Below are 18,965 nucleotides of genomic sequence, written 5' to 3'. Positions count from 1 at the left end.
GGCTTAAGATACACTATAAATCAAAATGTAGATTAAACTAAAATCCCATGCAAACGTGCCTTCAAAAGAAAATTAGATTCACTTAGAATCTCACCCACAAGCAACAAGTAGCCAACAAACACTATATAGAAAATGTGAGTCATAAAGAGTGGTGACTGTTTACATTCAAGTAATTTAGACCACATATATATAGCCAACACTTCTCATGCCAAAGGAATTTATATGAAACACAAAGCTAGCTATATATCGAACTAATTCAAGAAAATGTGAAAAATAGCCTTTCTCTGAAAATACTTCAGTTAACAAACAAGGAACAAAACAAGAGACAAATATACACCCAAAAATGATTTAAGGGTCTAACTTCATTGTGCGTAAAATTGCAAGGAGTATCTTAAGCTCAGTTCATAGCACAAAAATCAAAGATAAAAGATGTTAGTAACATGCTAATCTGCCGTATTTGTATTTCATTTCATGGATTATAAACTAAAACACAATCATGTGATAGGATCTACACTTAAGTCTAAAACGATGCCTATAGACATTAACCCAACCATTTTACAAATTGAATCAGTACCATGGACTGGTTGGTCCAAATGAACATCTACTCATGGATATTATTTGATAATGCGACCTATGTGCCTATACATTGCACTAGCTCACCAGTCTCTACCAAAATCACCAACTACAAATTAGATAAGAAATTCCAGCATTCCCTAACAATACAACTTGTAGCCTTGTACTGGCTCAAGGCCTTGCCTTCAAAACAATAATTAAGTTAAAATGAAATCTTATCCATAAGTAACTAGGCACCCGACAAGTGATACTCCAAGACTGGATAAGCACAGACAAGCATAGACTACTTTTGAAGTATCTAGCAAAGGCTATTCAAAGTAAACATGAGGCTTGATGTGAGAGTATCAACAAATCTGTCGCACGGCCAAATGAAACTATAATGCATGCCCCGTTTCACAATCATTTACCAGAGAATCCAATTCGCATTCAAGATCACACTAACCATGGTAGATACATACAAATGATAAATGAAGATAATTATTAATAGATCATCAGAAATCCTTAGACCGACATGTAATAAAAGTATGATCCACTAAATCAATTAATTATACTACTAATAAAATCCACAAGATTAATAACCCAACAATTGCATTTCCATGTAACCCATCGAAAACTTGCACAACCTTTATAGATTATAAGGCCACATGCATCATTATTGGACATATTAGTATAAATATACCTGTTTGTGGAGACTTACAAAATATAAGAGTTAATCAGGATACGCATTTTATTCGAAATAAGATCAACCATACCTTTACCGCTAACCCCAATTCCAGCTATAAATGAATTGCGTGGCGCCGTTAGCAAAACCTCATTTTACTAGCTAGTATCAAAGAGAAATGAGAGTCCTCTTCTTTCAGGCTCTTTATCGAACACTTTGCAGGCATGAAGCTGGTGGTAGTGAGATATCCTTTATGCTGTACTCTGAGCCCTCTTATAACTTCTCATATCCTGTCGACACTAGAAATCACCAGCAACCCAAGACAAATTCCCACTCATTATTGAGTTAGAGTTCTTCACATTTATCCCCTGAAATACACATAATTAATGGCTGCACTTCAGGTTCTTTAACTAATCTTCACGACAAGAAATTTTAGCATAACTCGACCTCAAGTACACCAGACAACCAAGATCGAAACCAGTACTAACCCTTGTAATTAACTCCTATATGTTAAATGGAACTTGGGGAGAGTTCTATTCAATCTGAGGCACTAGTAGTCGGCCGCAATTCACACATGCAAAAATATCAAAATCCCTAAATGAAATTCCCAAATTAAAGAATAACATGACAAGATAAAATCACCCAACAAAAGTAACTCGCTGAACTCTTCTCAGTAGTGGCGTGATTTCAATTTTGTAACTTAAACTCTTGAGAGAAAAATGAGAAAGAAAAGAATGATAAAAGAGGAAAAGAAGAACCAGAATCCCTCCCATATGATAGAGAAGTCTCCCCTTTCGGGCAAGTGAGGAGACATAGTATTAACACATTACAACCGTGCACAACACGTGCTCTAAATACAAGCCCTCTGCTTGACATGTGTAAGAGATTTTTAAGGCATCCAGTGATAAGATTAAACTAACTTCGTAATTTAAGCACCGCCAGTCACTATAATGGCAACCAAAATTGTTGAAAGCACCAAACATTAACCTTTTTAAGAATTCTGAGTATAAAATTTGGGTCCATGGATTCGGTTAAACCCGACAATGAGACACGGAGTGTCACACCATAAACCCCATAAAATGAACTTCGTCCCGAAGTTCAAACGAAACCAGAAGTAAAAGAATTACCTGTAGTTACCGCACGAGCAGAATAATGATGAGATCCAGAACGCACAGTCCCGCTTGAATCGGAACTGCTCTGATACGAATTGTAGCAGACCAGAGAATTTTCGCTTCCAACGGGTCGGGTTACGACCCGCTTGGCCAGCTCCGATTCTCTGATACGCCACTCAAGAAACTGGGATTTCAAAATTTCGGACCAATTTGATTAAGGGTCAAGTAAACTTATTCCACTTGCAGTTCATGTTATGAATTACGAGTAGACAACTACTCTTAGGCTACCAAAGATAGCCGTCACACTTAAGTACACAACCAATGCACAAGAGATGCATACGGTTATGTCAAATATAAAATTTAACAAGCTATTAAACCATACATACCTCCAAATAGAAACAAAGTTGCCTAACCTCTAACCATTCTTCTGACTATACAGTACTGAAAAGAAGTGTACACGATGAAAAATCAAAGAAGTGGGCTCCACTAAGAAGTCTAGTACGATTCTTAGTTCTTTAGATTCCAGTGACTCTTAAACAAAGAATCTTAAATGTTTAATGAGCAATGTCTTACAGTAAGAAATGACGAAATTATTAGATTGTATTTAAACAAACCTGCTAGCATAATAAGTCTAAGTATGGAGCCCAAGTGCACGAAAACATTTACAAGCCGTAATACAAGGATGCTTGTCAGATTACATTTTGTGTGTTTCATGAAATCAAAATTCAACCCTCACAATTCACTACCCATCCTAATATCTTAACTTCTCCAAGAATATACTAGATTGCAAAGTGAGCAAATCAGACAATAGCAAGTACACAATTCACTACCCATCCTAATATCTTAACTTCTCCAAAAACGTCATAATTCTGGGGTAAGTGTGCAAGATGAATTTAGGCATTAAATTAAGCTCATCACTAGAGAGGGCTTAAGATACACTATAAATCAAAATGTAGATTAAATTAAAATCCCATGCAAACGTGCCTTCAAAAGAAAATTAAATTCACTTAGAATCTCACCCATAAGCAACAAGTAGCCAACAAACACTATATAGAAAATGTGAGTCATAAAGAGTGGTGACTGTTTACATTCAAGTAATTTAGACCACATATATATAGCCAACACTTCTCATGCCAAAGGAATTTATATGAAACACAAAGCTAGCTATATATCGAACTAATTCAAGAAAATGTGAAAAATAGCATTTCTCTGAAAATACTTCAGTTAACAAACAAGGAACAAAACAAGAGACAAATATACACCCAAAAATGATTTAAGGGTCTAACTTCATTGTGCGTAGAATTGCAAGGAGTATCTTAAGCTCAGTTCATAGCACAAAAATCAAAGATAAAATATGTTAGTAACATGCTAATCTGCCGTATTTGTATTTCATTTCATGGATTATAAACTAAAACACAATCATGTGATAGGATCTACACTTAAGTCTAAAACGATGCCTATAGACATTACCCCAACCATTTTACAAATTGAATCAGTACCATGGACTGGTTGGTCCAAATGAACATCTACTCATGGATATTATTTGATAAAGAGACCTATGTGCCTATACATTGCACTGGCTCACTAGTCTCTACCAAAATCACCAACTACAAATTAGATAAGAAATTCCAGCATTCCCTAACAATACAACTTGTGGCCTTGTACTGGCTCAAGGCCTTGCCTTCAAAATAATAATTAAGTTAAAATGAAATCTTATCCATGAGTAACTAGGCACCCGACAAGTGATACTCCAAGACTGGATAAGCACAGACAAGCATAGACTACTTTTGAAGTATCTAGCAAAGGCTATTCAAAGTAAACATGAGGCTTGATGTGAGAGTATCAACAAATCTGTCGCACGGCCAAATGAAAACTATAATGCATGCCCCGTTTCACAATCATTTACCAGAGAATCCAATTCGCATTTAAGATCACACTAACCATGGTAGATACATACAAATGATAAATGACGATAATTATTAATTGATCATCAGAAATCCTTAGACCGACATGTAATAAATGTATGATCCACTAAATCAATTAATTATACTACTAATAAAATCCACAAAATTAATAACCCAACAGTTGCATTTCCATGTAACCCATTGAAAACTTGCACAACCTTTATAGATTATATGGCCACATGCATCATTATTGGACATATTAGTATAAATATACCTGTTTGTGGAGACTTACAAAATATAAGAGTTAATCAGGATACACATTTCATTCGAAATAAGATCAACCATACCTTTACCGCTAACCCCAATTCCAGCTATAAATGAATTACGTGGCGCCGTTAGCAAAACCTCATTTTACTAGCTAGTATCAAAGAGAAATGAGAGTCCTCTTCTTTCAGGCTCTTTATCGAACACTTTGCAGGCATGAAGCTGGTGGTAGTGAGATATCCTTTATGCTGTACTGTGAGCCCTCTTATAACTTCTCATATCCCGTCGATACTAGAAATCACCAGCAACCCAAGACAAATTCCCACACATTATTGAGTTAGAGTTCTTCACATTTATCCCCTGAAATACCCATGATTAATGGCTGCACTTCAGGTTCTTTAACTAATCTTCACGACAAGAAATTTTAGCATAACTCGACCTCAAGTACACCAGACAACCAAGATCGAAACCAGTACTAACCCTTGTAATTAAATCCTATATGTTAAATGGAACTTGGGGAGAGTTCTATTCAATCTGAGGCACTAGTAGTCGGCCGCAATTCACACATGCAAAAATATCAAAATCCCTAAATGAAATTCCTAAATTAAAGAATAGCATGACAAGATAAAATCACCCAACAAAAGTAACTCGCTGAACTCTTCTCAGTAGTGGAGTGATTTCAATTTTGTAACTTAAACTCTTGAGAGAAAAATGAGAAAGAAAAGAATGATAAAAGAGGAAAAGAAGAACCAGAATCCCTCCCATATGATAAAGAAGTCTCCCCTTTCGGGCAAGTGAGGAGACATAGTATTAACACATTACAACCGTGCACAACACGTGCTCTAAATGCAAGCCCTCTGCTTGACATGTGTAAGAGATTCTTAAGGCATCCAGTGATAAGATTAAACTAACTTCGTAATTTAAGCACCGCCAGTCACTATAATGGCAACCAAAATTGTTGAAAGCACCAAACATTAACCTTTTTAAGAATGTGAAAAATACTAGAACCCCCTACTATATGGGTTCAAACATATAGAAGCCCCACAAAATGAATCCTCCACCCTCAACTCCACACTTTCATAAAATGATATTACTAGGCCCGAAAAATCAAATTATCTTTAGATCAGGCCCATAATTAATTATTCCGAACTTTAATAATGGCAACATTGCCCTTTAGTATTTATACAAGGGAATCCCAGAAGCTTCTTTTCATTTCTCTATTCTCTTTCTCTTTCATCTTTATCTCTCTCTGTTGTAGAACAATGGTTTCTAGGGTTCCTGAGATTCATTTTCGACTGCATCAAATCTTCTTCGTCTTCATCCAAATCTTCGACTGCAACAACGACGATCTATCACATCTTCTTCGTCTATGCCTCTGTTATTTCACTTATGTCAAAGATCGATTGCATATGATTTGTTTGATCCTGCATCTGAAGATTCATCTACGAAATCAAATCGACGTGCAGATAAGCTTCATTTTTCATTATCTCTTAATTCAGTTGAATTTATATGTTATTAATTTTGAATTTTTTCTCTCGAAATCTTCGAAGTTATGATTTCACTGAATTTTATCTATGAACTCATGATCAAAGTTCAGATCTGTTACAGTTTAATCGTTTTTTAGCTTTTTAAGATGAAAATATTGAAAGATGTTACAATTTTTTTTCTAGGTTTCCTTACTGAATATCAATCGATCTGTTTATCTTAAGACTTGACTGAAAATTGGTGTTCAGATTCGAAATCAGCGAATCATCATCTCTATTACCCATGTATTTGTTATGAATTTTATAAACTTTGATTGAATTGCTTAATCTTGTGTACTTTACTTCTAATTCTATATAGTTTGATGTATCTCTGTCAATGAAATCGAATTTGTTATCCTAGTATTATTTATTGTAAATTAGTGGTGGTGATATGGTTGGTTGTAAATGAAATTTACAGAAGAAGGGAGTGAAGATATGATGGTGACTAAGGCAAAAATGCAGGCTAGCATTGGATTTGAATGAATATGTTACTGTGAGTTATAGATGGAGATGTGGTTGTGCTATTTGTGGCTTGGATGTAATGTTGCAGGTGAGAAGGAGAAAGCTGCAGCTGAGATACATCATATGTTGTAAGTGTCATTTTATCTTATTTATTGAGTAGCTCTATGTCATATCACTGCTTCTAGCGCTCATGTAGATAATTTATATGCTCTGAGTACACAAGCATATGCATGTGTAACTGGATATTACACAAGCATATGGATGTGTAACGGGATATTACACAAGACATATGGATGTGTAACCGGAGATTACACAAGTCATATTCATGTGTAACTGCCGTTTACACAAGCCATTACATGTGTACCTGCTAAGCACCATGAAACCCAACTGTTTCAGTTAGCGTGTTCGTCTTGAGTAATATTTTTTTTTATATTTATGTTAGTGGAATTATTTGTATGAAGGATCTTCTATGGTTAATAAGTTCCGGTGGTGGTATAGGTGCATGCTTTGGAGCCGGTGGTGGTGTTGGAGTTGGAGCTAAGGTGTGAATGTTGGAGGTATAGGTATAAGTGGCAGATTAGGTGGTCGGCGGAATTGCTGAGTGTCAAATTTACTTTGTTGAGTCTGTAATTCTGTAGCCACTCCTGAGGTGAGGATACGCCGTTGTTATATACTTTTTCAGCTTCGGTTGTTTGCTTGATCTGAACTAGTAAGGTGTTATAATAGTTTATCTTATTCTTGCGGATGCAGGTATTTCAATTCGTTGCAAAGTGAGCGCTTTTCTGGTTGTTACTTCTCTGACATGAACATGGTCATTTTGGCGCCAACTGGAAGCGGCAAAACAGTGTTATTTGAGCTATGTATCTTAAAGCTCCTTTCCTGGTTCCTTTCTCAGGATGGAAGGTTCCTTCATATGAAGGGTACACTGAAAACAGTAAGTTTCCATACTTCTGTTGCTTGTACCGAAAACGCGATTTATTCTCTATCATTTATGTCATACGCCTTGCACAAAACAGATCTCTCAATTTACTGATATCCGTGTTAAACTGCTAATACATATTCTTCATGATATCAATACTTTGGATACTTATGTCCCATATGTTGTAGTAAGACAAACTGATTAATCTCCTTTAATTGATCAGAAAAATGTTATTTGTTTTCACTTTTTGAGTAGTTTGTGTATTACGGGTGTATGTGTAACTCACAATTACACATGCCATATGCATATATAACTCCCAATTACACATGCATTTTGTATGTATACCAGCTGAATACACATGTTTTTTTTTTGGAATGTTTAGACTATGGCATCTTAATATTTTTATGACAATAATTTCTGAATAGTTGTAGCCTTTTTTGGATCAATTGATGTCTATGCAGGTCTCGACGTTTTTTGTGCGCACTGACAAGACACTAGCCTTTTTTAGATCAATTGATGGTCGATTAGGTTGAACTAATATCAAGAACATGTTCTCAAAAATTGCTCACAGTTTGTGGAAGTAAGGCTTTTACATGGTTATATTCCTTTAAAATTAAAAACTAATACGTACCATGCTCTCTCTTAACGTTTATTTTCTTATGTTATGACATGTTAACTCTTGAAGACCTTGAACGCATTGGGATATGACCTTGTTTCCGGTGGTACTGAGAACCATCTGCGAGTCTTGGTCAATCTGAAAAACAAGGTTAGTAGGAATAACGTTCCACTTTAAATGGCATATTCCATATGCAAGTGTAACTCTTAGTTACACTAGTTATATGCATCAGTTACACAAGCCAGATGCATGTGTATCTTCTAGTTACACATGTTATATGCATGTGTAACTCTCAGTTACACAATTCAGATGCATGTGTAACTGCTAGCTACACTAGTCAGATGCTTGTGAAACTGAAATATACATTGTTGTATGTACTGTTCATTTTAATCGTATAAATATTGATTGCTTGTTGTTATATTTCAAGTTTCAGATAACTTCATAAAATATAATTGCTTAAACGTGGTAATGGTCTCGCTGGAACTGGAGTTGACGCTGAATACACAAGTCAGATGCATGTGTAACTCTCAGTTACACTAGATAGACACATGTAACTCTCAATTACACTAAACAGATGCGTGTAATTGTCGATAAATTACACTGGTGATATCAGAATTGATAAATTGAATGAGAACTGCTTCATTGGTTAGTTTGTTTATCCAAGTGGCTATAGATGAAACAACAAAAAACACTCTTGAATCACAAAAGAGTTTGATTGCTCAATTGTTGTACTTTTCTGAGAAATTAGAAAGCTCTGATTCATCCTTATCACCAGGCTCATATGTGTTGACATATATGAAAGAAAGCAGTGCTGAGAAGTAGAAGTCAACTGATAAACCCTGTATTGTCACTTTGGTTTTGGTTTTCACTTTGAAAATTTTAGGGATCTTGTATTGTCTGGTACTGACTACTGTGCTGCAATTTTCAGGGTGATGAATTGTTTCATAAGAAGCATGGGATTCATATATCTGGGAATAGTGTGTCGTTGCCACCTCAGAGGTAAAAGCTCAACCCTGTTGACTTAATCATTTGTCCTTCATATGAGATGATAATTCTTGAAAACCACATTTTAGATCTCAATTACATGCCTCAAACAATGTATAATAATGATGCATTATCTCCAGATTACAGAATGGTAGGATAATACTGATCATTAGACTGATTAGATACATGTGTAACTCTTAGTTACACAAGTGAGATGCATGTGTAACTATTAGTTACACATGCTAATTAGATGTGTAGATACCAGTTACACATGCAAATTATATGTGTAGTTTCTACTTAGATGTGTAACTTTTACTTACACATACTGATTTTGGGTACACATATCAATATGTATGTGTAACTCCTAGTTACACTAGTCATATGCATGTGTAACTGCTAGCAACACTAGCCATATGAATGTGTATCTCCTAGTTACACATGTTATATGCATGTGTAACTCTCAGTTACACAATTCAGATGCATGTGTAACCGCTAGCTACACTAGTCAGATGCTTGTGAAACTGAAATATACATTGTTTTATGTACTGTTCATTTTAATCGTATAAATACTGATTGCTTGTTGTTATATTTCAGGTTTTAGATAACTTCATAAAAGCTAATTGCTTAAACGTGGTAATGGTCTCGCTGGAACTGGAGTTGACGCTGAATACACAAGTCAGATGCATGTGTAACTCTCAGTTACACTAGATAGACACATATGTAACTCTCAATTACACTAAACAGATGCGTGTGTAACTTCTAGTTACACATGCTAAGAAATTATTGTAAATGAATATTAAAGTAATAACTTTTTTTTTTGTGTTTTTTTTTTATGTCTATTTATTTGCATATATATACAAGTGTAACTTTGCATTACACATATCATAAGGATGTGTAACTTCTGGTTACACATGCCATATGCATGTGTAACTTCTGTTTACACCTTCGCACTGTATTTTAATAATTTCGGGCCTAGATTTAATAATTTTGGGCCTAGATTTAAATTTTATTTAATTATGGGCTTGACAATATGCATAAGGGTATCAAGGTCTTTTAAAAACTCGGGGCCTAGATTTAAACTTTTTTTAATTAAGGGCCTCATATTATGGGTTATCCATGGGTTGGGCCTGAGCCTAATTTCCCCTTTAAGAATTCTGAGTATAAAACTTGGGTCAATGGATTGGGTTAAACCCGACAAGGAGACACGGAGTGTCACACTATTCCTGACGAACAAGAACGTGTCCCTCCACGACAACTCTGGGTTTAAAGGAATCATGATCCCAACAGTATTATTGTGGAAAGAGATTCTACAGCTAAGACTAGAGGGCTATTTCAAAACATGTATAATTTTGGTTGTTATCTGTCACAAGTAGAACCGAGAAATATTGATGTAGCTCTGAACGATCCCTTTTGGGTGAATGCAACGCATGAAGAGTTAAATAAATTTATAAGATAAGACGTATGGGAACTCGTACCTTGTCCCTCCAATATTAATATTGTTGGAACAAAATGGATATTCAAGTACAAGTCTGATGAATTTGGCACAATTATCAGAAATAAAGCCAGACTTGTCGCTCAAGGATATTCACAAATTGAAGGTATCGACTTTGACGAAACCTTTGCTCCTGTGGCACGCCTTGAGTCCATTAGACTTTTATTAGCTCATGCTTGTTTTCTCAAGGTTAAGCTTTTCCAAATGGATATAAAATCTGCATTCCTAAACGGAATTCTAAAGGAAGAAGTCTATGTTGCTCAACCTAAAGGATTTGAAAACATTGATTTCCCAGATCATGTTCTTAAGCTCAAAAAGGCATTATATGGGTTAAAACAAGCACCTAGAGCCTGGTTTGAAAACTTGCCACTTCTCTTATTATAAAAGGTTTTTCAAGAAGTGGAGCTGATAAAACTTTGTTTAGCAGATGGAGTGGGAAAGATGTTGTCATTGCTCAAGTCTATGTAGATGATATAATCTATGGTTCAACTTCAAAGAAGCTTGCAAAGGATTTTCAAGTTTCACTTGCTAAAGAGTTTGAAATGAGCAATGTTGGTGAATTAAAGTTCTTTTTAGGATTACAGATTCAACAACATAAGGATGGAATCTACTTATCTCAAGAAAAATATGCAAGGGATCTTGTTACAAGATTTGGTCTAGATAAGTCAAGTCCGAAACTGACACCTATGCCCACTACTGGTAAACTACACAGAGATGAGAAAGGAGTAAAAGTAGATCAAAAATTGTATCGATCTATTATTAGTAGCCTTTTATATCTTACAACCACTAGACCTGATATTTCTTTTAGTGTTGGTTGTTGTGTTAGATTTCAGGCTAATCCAAAGGAATCTCATCTTGCAGCTGCAAAGAGGATCATACGATATGTCAATCACACTGTCGGGTATGGTCTATCTTACACTTTTGATACTAACACTGACCTTTCTGCTTATTCAGATGCTGATTGGGCAGGATGTATAGAAGACAGAAAAAGTACATCAGGGGGTTTCCACTATGTAGGACTGAATCTTGTGACTTGGCATAGCAAGAAACAGAATTCACAATCCCTGTCTACATGTGAAGCAGAATATATTGCTGCTGGCTCATGTTGCATTCAACTCTTATGGATGAAATAAATGCTAGCTGATTACGGAATTGATACCAGAATAATGAAGATCTTCTGTGATAACTCTAGTGCGATTCGAATCATTGAGAATCCCGTTGAGCACTCAAGAACAAAGCACATTGATATAAGGTACCATTTTATTCGAGATCTCTATGAAAATGGTATCATAAGTATGGAAGTTGTGCCTTCCGAACAACAATTGGCTGATATTCTCACCAAACCATTAAACACTGCTAATTTTCAACACTTACGGCATTCTATTGGTGTTATTTTGGTTCATTAATTGTTTCTATGACTCTTCCCCCTGTGCTTATCTCGATCTTTTGGGCAATTGAGTTTGAAACTCCAGTAAGTGTTTACTTCAATTCTGTATTTGTTTCCGTATGATTGATTTTTCTGTCAGAGTTCTTTGTGTGTTGTGTTAAAAGAAATCCTTCTTTTCTTTCGAAATCAAGGTCGCTCTTGTTGTTCTTTCGGGAATGACATTTAATGGGGGAGAGTTCTTTTTGAACTTGCGCTTAATTTCCAAATCTTTGTGGGGAGTGCAGCTGTGGAATATTATAGGGGTTATCTTGTATCTTTAAACTCCTTGATGAATGCATTTAGATTCGGCTTTATGATTGCATCTAAACAAGATGATATATTTTTGCTTTCTTTTGGTCAAGAAATGTCTCTTTCGGAAATTTCATTAGGATCCCGTTCTTGTAGCTTTGCCAATTTTATTGACAAAAGGGGGGAGAATTAATATGTAGTTCACACTACAAATACATATGGTTTTCGGAACATTATGTAAGGGGAAGTGGTTTCCATGTGAGATGGAGTATTGACTAAGGGGGAGTGATACATATCACCATAGTATTGTTGTTGAAGTTGTGATACAATTGAACTTTGACGCTGTGTAATGATACTATGACACTGTATAACAATGATTAAGAACTATTGTTTTCTTATTGTTATAGATACGGATTTTCAACAACGATGATGCTAAACTTACAACCTTTGGGATCATTGGAGTACTTGGAAGTGACGAAGATTTCGAGTAATGTTGAAGATTAGGCATGTGGAATAGGAGCTACAAAAGTTAATTTATTTATTTTTTGTATTCCATATGTATTAATAGTTTTGCCACTAAAATTGACAAAGGGGGAGATTGTTAGAGCATTGCTCGGTCGAACTCGCATGCGTTGCTATCTCAAGCATGTTTGTCAATGTTAGTGATCAAAACAATAAGTCTTGATTTCTAGCCTATATAGCTAAAGGTCTCGAACTAGGATAGAAAGTGTAATTGATCTCAAGACTCCATGGAAATCATCATACAAGACGAAGGACTACTCAAGGAACCGGTGGATCTTCATCGACTAAAAGATATGTGGAGACTTGAACTTATCTGTCACTCAAAAGTCTATCTACTCTATCTCCTACTCTTGAGACAAAAGTCGTGTTGATGTATAGACTTTCATTATACACAGTTGCTATTTCGAGCCGAGTTTAACTCGCCTATCTATTTCTCGAAATATATGTTGGTAAGATTTCGCTTTAGCCAAATTCATCTTTACCTAGTGACGAATGTCATGTTATGTTTCAATCACTTTGGAAATTGCTCTGACGAAAAATGGTCTGTGAATAACGATTGTATAACGTCCTCTGAGAATGTTTCAATGATTGAAATGAGAGTTTAGATTACATAACCATTGGTAGGATATAAGCATTGTTGTGGAAACACATATATGTATAAGTCCTTATTCCTTGAACCAAAGTTTGAGAACTTTGTTGATCAAGAGAAACGGAATGTGGCGTGAGCCAAGTCCGCGAACCGGCGGAAGTTCTCGACCCGAGAATTTCTGCTAGAGTTTGTGAACTCCTTCCGTGAGCTTAAGTACGCGAACCCAGTTCGCGAACTTGAGTAGGTTATATCTAAAATCGGTTGTTCTTGAACTCATGTTTATAGAAACTAAGGAATGCTTTTGCAAACCATGGCTATAAAGTTCAAGAACCGATTCGAGTGAATCAAACTGTTTTTGCTTCGATTGTGTCTTGTGTAGTTAAATAAGATCTAAGCAATTGAACAACTCTCTAACTAGTTCATTTGAGTCATTTGGACTAGTTATGGTGAAGAAGAATATGGTGGATATGAAAGTGATCATATGGCTAACCATTTGGTTAACTATTGTTGAACCAACAAATGTTAATGTTTGGGAACGGCTACATAAACCCAAAATTGGCCATTTCATTTGTGTGTAACAAGCTAAGTTTTTGATCTAATGGTTGAGAAATATTAGCTTGAATCTAATCAGGTTTTCATCTAATAGTGAATATTGAATGCTTTATTACCAAGCTAACATTGATTGCAAAACCTGATTTGAAAGACTATATAAGGGAGAACTCTAGCAACTGGGAAACCTAATCCCCACACCTTACGTGTTATACTAGTTGTGCTAAGCTAGATTCGATTCTCCTTTAACCTTTGGTTTCTTCTTCTAAACCAGGTTAACGACTTAAAGACTTCATTGGGATTGTGAAGCCAGATCGATATTACTTTTCTTGTAGTTGTGTGATCTGATCTTGCTGTTTCTATCGTTACGAGTACAATTGTAATAATTGGCTTGAGATTTATATCTCCGGTAGGCAAGATATAAAAGTAATCACAAACACTTCGTCTTATCGTTTGTGATTACACAATATCTTTTTTCGCTGCGTCGATTAAGATTATTGTGAGGTGATTGATAATACTAGGCTGTTCTTCGGGAATATAAGTCTGGTTTATCAATTGGTTCCTATTCACCTTGATTTATCAAAATACGGAACAAAACTCGTAGGTATATTCGTGGGAGACGGATTTATCTATTATCGTAGACTTTTCTGTGTGATACAGATTTGTTTATTAAAGTCTTCGACTTTGGATCGTAGCAACTCTTAGTTGTGGGTGATATCATCTAAGGGAATCAAGTACGTAGCATCCTGCTGAGATCATAGGCGTAGGAGCATAACTGTACCTTGGATCAGTGTGAGATTGATTTGGGTTCAACTACAGTCCAGACCGAAGTTAGTTTGGAGTAGGCTATTGTCTGTAGCGGCTTAATACAATGTGTGTTCAATCTGGACTAGGTCCCGGGGTTTTTCTGCATTTGCGGTTTCCTCGTTAACAAAATTCTGGCGTCTGTGTTATTTCTATTCCGCGTTATATTTGTATATATAATTGAAATATCACAGGTTGTGCGTTGTTCAATCAATTAGAATATCTGACCTTTTGGTTGTTGATTTAATTTGATTGACACTTGGAAATTGGTCTTTGGTACCATCCAAGTTATCTCTCTTTGATAAAGATTCGCAGATTTCTATTTGCTTGAGTATATATTAAATCGAGAGATTGAGATATAAACTCTTTGATATACTTTTATCTAGATTGAATCTGACTGTCTAGTTGATTCTCTAAAAAGTATATTGGAGTTTGTCCATACATATTGCTAAGCGAAATATTGGGTGTGGTTGTTGTACCCCCGCTTTTTCAATAATAATAAAATAATAATTGCGGAAAATAAAGTAAATGACACAACAAGATTTTGTTAACGAGAAAACCGCAAATGCAGAAAAATCCCAGGACCTAGTCCAGTTTTGAATACTCTCAGAATTAAGCCGTTATACAAAATATAATACCAACTTCGTATAGTTGAGACTAAGTAGACTACCCCTAGATACTTAGTTTCCTCATTATTCTTGTGTCTTCGACTTTTAGAGTCACACACGTGAATAGCTTCTCATTTGGATTGTATTGCAGACAACAAATGAATGAATCTGTTTGATAACCACTCCAATCAATCTTTGGTAAAAGATATGTTTGAGTTGTTGACAAAGGCTCTCCCGTATAAACTAATAAACTCCTTTATCTGTTTAGACCAATCTAAAGCTTGATTACCGAAATAACTGATTTCTAGTCGCAGTCAATCAATATAAAACTCAAAGAGTAACTATAAAGTGATTCCGATCTTACACAACTAGGCAATCAATTCTATGAAAGATAAACATAATTTTAATTGGATCCCAACCGATCAAGGTTTGTGCACTATATTCACAAGATACGAAAACTAATAAGAAAATCTTTTTCGTTTTCAAATATTCGATTGGCTTCTTAATAACCTGCACAACACAACCTGAATCATTTTGTGATCAATTACACACAGAACAGAGTCTGTTAACAATGGATTATTACAAGATGTCTTTAGATCCGAAATGGTTTTAAATATCTTGTCGATACTTTGATCTAATTTGAGTGACCCTTATGTCAGAAGAGAAGGCTGTCAAGAATAATCAAACTACGTGCAATCGAAGTTTCAACAACCGCTAGTCAATCAAATCAATAATCGCAAACTAAAATAACAATGCAATTATCAAGTTTCCCACCAACGGTACTTGTAGAGCTTCTTGATCCCACATAAGTCTTTAAACGAGCGGCTGTGAGAGATTTCGCCCAATTATGGTACTTTCCTCTCCGGATAGACGACTCCACCAGAAACAACACGAATGAAGTTTGCATGGCTCTTAGGATAGTTTGCAAGAAATACAAACTCAAGTATTTATAGACCAAGGTTGTTTGGGCAACAAGGAAATTTCAAAACCGAAAATATTTTCAAGATATGCATTAAAGTACCTAATTTCGTTTTCCTATTTATAATTAATTACCAAACCATATTTCTGAAATTTCTCTTACAAAACTTCTGTTATTAGTGTAACACATTAACTAATAATATTTTCATATGATATGCTTTGATTGTTGGTAATAAAAACATATATTATGAAAATCATAATTAAATATTTTTCAATATTGCGGTTTGGTTTCACCTAGAGTATCAAGGAATATCTTTGAGCAATTAATGATTAGAGCTATGTACATGTTCAAATAATATCGACACCTAGAAGTTCTCACCAAACCCTAATTTAAAGATCACACAAAACATCAAGAGATGTGTGAATATTGGAAACTCGGTTTTGCTCTTTGGGATCGGTTATACCATGACTTACAATTTGAGTTGTGACCGGTTATACCATGCTTCCCAAAATAGGTTATGACCGGTTACATCGTGCTTCCCAAAGCAACTTGTGATCGGTTACACCTTACTTCCCAATTTAGCTTGTGATCGGTTACACCTTTCTCCCCAAAGTATTTTGTGACCAATTACACCTTTTTTTTCGAATTAACTTGTGACAGGTTGCACCTTGCTACACACTACCAGTTAAACCTCAATTCTCGACAAAAGTTAAGATAGGTTATACCTTGTCAACTTGTATTGGTCATCCAAAAGATATTCAATAAAGAATCAGACCAATCATGATTTCCCTTTTGATTAACAAACAAGATCATACATCTACTTACTTAAACCAATGTAATAATACATAGGTTTCTAGAATGAAAATCACACCTATATCTTACACATAATCAACTAACTAAATACAAAGATTATTTTGATGTCGTATTTACGAAGTTCCAAAATTTAAGTGTTTACACTTCATAATTCAATAAATTCCTTGACACTTTGATCATAACGATATGACCAAGTATAACCACTAGAGTATTATATATATACATCTTCGCATGTTATGTTTTCAATATAATATGACTTGAAAGATAGGAATGGAAACAAATCAAGTCAATATTTTCTTCTCATTCTTCAGGTCTTAGGAGTAATACTTATACGTCTCAACATTCCTAGACTTTCTAGTCTAACCTAAACGAAGTTGACTCTAGTAAAAGCGACTCTACATGAGTTTTGATACTAAAATATGACAACCAAACTTGACGTACCAACGCTTGGTGGGTTCAACTGAGCTATGCTCTAACAAATCTGATCGTAACGAAATTTTCATCATGCAACCATAACAATCTCAAATACATTTTGTGTGAATTTAAAAGAAAGTTGACAGTTGAATATCGAATTATGATATGTATTCACTCAACCTATTTGAATTTTTACGGTCGTAAATAAAATACATATATTGTTTGGGTACCTTCCAAACTCGGTTTGACTAGAAATTTTACAACATACTCATTACCTAAATGGGTTACTCATATCAAAATTTCAGCTCATTCTAAATAGAATTACTATATAAACTTAGGTTTTCAGAACTGTCGGGATTCATAAATTATATAGATAAGTTCTCTGAAATACAAGTGTTTTTGTGTCGATTCCAAGTACGAACATTCTGAATTTTCACAACCACTATATGACAGTGCAAGGTATAACATATACAAAATACATAAATATCGAAAGGTAATTTTTTTTTTTTACGGTTCAAACAATACTCATTCTCTTAGGTGACAGAAAAATTCTAACTCGGGTTTACCCTAGAAATTCAACTTCTGAACTTAGGTTTTCAAGGTGATCAACAATTCAAACTTGATTTACTACCAATAATAAATGATAAATAAATAATAAATTTGCCTCAATCATGAAATTAAAGCCTTATAATCTCCTCTTCTTAAACCTGAACTAACTTCTTTTCCCCTAAAATTAACTTTTTTATGCTGCAGATTTTTCTTCTTTGAAACAAGTTGAAAAACCTAATTCCAAATACTAACTTAACTTGTATTTATTTCATTATTCTATCTTATTTGTTATTTAAACCCAAGTTTCTATTAAGGGTAGCCTAACCCGTAACATATAAGTAAGTGGGTGTTACAATTTTTTTTCTTTCGAGTAACCATTATTTGACGAATTGCAGACCGATACTTCTTCAGTAGTTGAAGCTGCTATGGGGAAATTTCACTATATGTTCGCGATTGCAGACGGAAAAACCGAACCTAGCTGGGTACTATTCATAATTGCCGGATATAGCCATCGTAAAGTTTATTAAATGAGAACGAATTGATTCTAAGATCATTTTAGGCTTTCCTACTGCGATGTAAATTTCTCTGTCGATCAGTTTCCAAAGAAGGGCTCCATATGCATAAGAGATAATTTATTCAGTTCAGATCTCGTCCCTCTTCTCTAACAAGAACGGAACGGCCTCTAATAAGGATTTTAGATTCTTTTAGTTTTTTTTGTTGGAGTATGGGTGGTTGTCTTGCTCATGCTCAAGAAGACAAATCGAGAACGAATTTAGCATCGACGTTAGAAGTAAAAGAGGAATCCTAGGAAGATGGAGACGAGACACTTAACCGAAGATATGCAAGATTAAGACGATATCCAAAATTCTCTACCTCCACGTGGCTGAACAAACTATTATTTTACGGTCCGCGAGTTATAACCCCAAAGGTGTCACTATCCATATACAAAAACTCCAACAAAACAAATTGTTCACAAAAACCCCATTTAATATAAACTGTCTATATTACCCTTC

At 35.1% G+C, this 18,965-nt stretch overlaps 1 long non-coding RNA gene across 1 annotated transcript; it reads right to left on the bottom strand.

Annotated features, from left to right (window-relative positions):
- Nucleotides 1–514: 514 nt before the first annotated feature.
- Nucleotides 515–5,287, bottom strand: LOC113280869. The gene is made up of 2 exons (XR_003325833.1): nucleotides 2,362–5,287; nucleotides 515–1,602 (listed from the first exon to the last, which is right to left on the bottom strand). It is a non-coding gene; the product is annotated as an uncharacterized LOC113280869 (long non-coding RNA).
- Nucleotides 5,288–18,965: the final 13,678 nt, after the last annotated feature.

This window comes from Papaver somniferum, chromosome 5 (assembly GCF_003573695.1).
Source record: "Papaver somniferum cultivar HN1 chromosome 5, ASM357369v1, whole genome shotgun sequence".
NCBI classification, from domain to species: Eukaryota; Viridiplantae; Streptophyta; class Magnoliopsida; order Ranunculales; family Papaveraceae; genus Papaver; species Papaver somniferum.
Note: the sequence above shows the minus strand (reverse complement) of the source record. Positions and strands in the feature narration are given on the sequence as shown.